Source organism: Eucalyptus grandis, chromosome 3, assembly GCF_016545825.1.
Source record: "Eucalyptus grandis isolate ANBG69807.140 chromosome 3, ASM1654582v1, whole genome shotgun sequence".
Classification (NCBI taxonomy): Eukaryota; Viridiplantae; Streptophyta; class Magnoliopsida; order Myrtales; family Myrtaceae; genus Eucalyptus; species Eucalyptus grandis.
The window spans coordinates 35276267-35278288 of record NC_052614.1 but is presented as its reverse complement, the minus strand read 5'-3'; the positions used below and the strand labels follow the sequence as shown (position 1 = coordinate 35278288).

General features: G+C 37.0%; 1 long non-coding RNA gene across 1 annotated transcript; it reads right to left on the bottom strand.

Annotated features, from left to right (window-relative positions):
* Positions 1 to 1448: 1448 nt before the first annotated feature.
* On the bottom strand, positions 1449 to 2022 carry LOC108958182. The gene is made up of 3 exons (XR_005549083.1): positions 2002 to 2022; positions 1775 to 1906; positions 1449 to 1604 (listed from the first exon to the last, which is right to left on the bottom strand). It is a non-coding gene; the product is annotated as an uncharacterized LOC108958182 (long non-coding RNA).

Below are 2022 nucleotides of genomic sequence, written 5' to 3'. Positions count from 1 at the left end.
TCGCCGCTCGAGCCCCCGAGCTCGCCCAATTTGGTGAGGTCAGAACTTGCTGGCCATCACTGTGGTCGGGACGGCCAAGAAGAAGCAAAAAGAAAGAGAAAGAAAAAAAATTAAATAAAAAGTGCGATTTTTTTTTAAAATAAAAGAATAAAAATTCGAATTTGTTAAAAATATATTTTTATAGGAGCAATCGTTTTATTAACCAAGCACATGAATCTAAGCTTTGGTAGATTAAGAAAATGTTTTCTGATTTTTTTAAAGTAGAAATCATGTTATTGAATTTAAGTTTTGATAGGAAAACATTTTCTATTAATTAAGAAAACATTTTTTATGGACTCATTTTCCCAAGCGAACCAATTATCAAAAAATGATGAAGATATTTTCCCGAAAATATTTTTCATAGAGCTAACATATCCTTTAACTTGGAAAGATTTAAGACTTCTATATTGTATAGAAAACAAACCGAAGACCATTCATGGAGAGGCACATGAGACTGATCAAAATCGTCGTGTACTTCTTGCTAACTATGCAGAGGACAATGGGCTCGTTTGGTTCGACTTTGGGAGAATACAAATACTTTTGAGGTAAAGGGATTTTCCTAAATGTTACACCATTTGGTAAATTGTAATCTCAAATAGTATTGAAAGGTAACTTTAGCATAAATACCGTTTGGCAAAACTCACATTTGTAATGAGCTTTTTGCTTTCTTTATATAAATGTCTTTTGTAGGATATGAGTTAGATGTCGATCAAGTCACGGGATGTCCCGAGAAGCACCATCAAAAAGCTCGAGCAGAAGGATAGCTCTACTTGGGACGGGTGATGGACATTGTTGTATTTGTTTAGAAGAACTAGATGGGGGCAGAGAAGGTGATGGAGATACGATGTTCCCATTTCTTTCACAATAGGTGTAGCGTCAAGTGACTCGAGAGTAGACCCGTTAAACGGGTGGGTCGGGTCGGGTTTGGGTCGGGTCATAAATGGTCCGACCCAAATTGACCCATTTAACCCGTTTATGACCCGTTTATTGCAATGCAAAAATTTTGACCCATACCCGACCCATACCCAACCCATTTAACTAAACTTAATTTATTATATATATTTAAAAAAAATGGTATTGCTAAAATAATTTTATAAAATACAAATTTAATGGAAAATTTTTATAATTTTTAAAATAATTATTTTAAAAAATCGAATTTTAATTATTTTTATTTTTTAAATATAAATTTTCTTTTTCTTTTTTCTTTTTTCTTCTTCTTCTTCTTTGCCCGGCTGCTGGCCATGACAACGGTTGGCAATCGGCCACAAGCGAGCCTCGAGCTTGCTCGACGAGCTCTAGAGGATATATAATATGATTGAGCAAATTATGTAAGTATTCTCACAAGGGTTCCAACGTAAAAAGTGAAACCAATCTATCCTTCTCTAGTATCATTTTTCCAATTAGCAGCAGTCATCAAATTCATCCTTACCTTCACTTAGAACTTTCTGGGCCTAAGCTTGAGGAACCGCAACAACTCTCTATTCGCAAGATACCACCTGCTGCAACTCCACTGGATCCGGCTCTCCCGTAACTCACAAAGCGGTCACCACCAGCAATAGAGCGAACTGCCCATAAGGGAAATAAAAAATGAAGATCAACTGCAGTACATGGCTCTCCCGTAACTCACAAAATGACTGGACAAAGAGTATATTTTGATCCACACAGCCCTAGCAACAAATGGTTTTATCTGTTTTGAACGCACTACCGAATGCAGAAAGAAGTATTGGAAATAAACCTGATCTTGTCCTTCTTCGTGCGTATCGGTTGATGAAGAATCCTTTCGCCGCTTCCATACAAACAGCGGAATAAGCGCCAAAACGAGAAGCATTGAGAGTATGGCCACAAAGAGTTCCTCCATCTTCAAGTCCTAGAATTAAAACACACAAGGAGACCGAAACTAAGGAGACATAATCAGATGAATGCAAACAAAAACACCGGTACTTGTAAGCATCATCCGATTACAGAATTCCCCCAAAAAGTCCA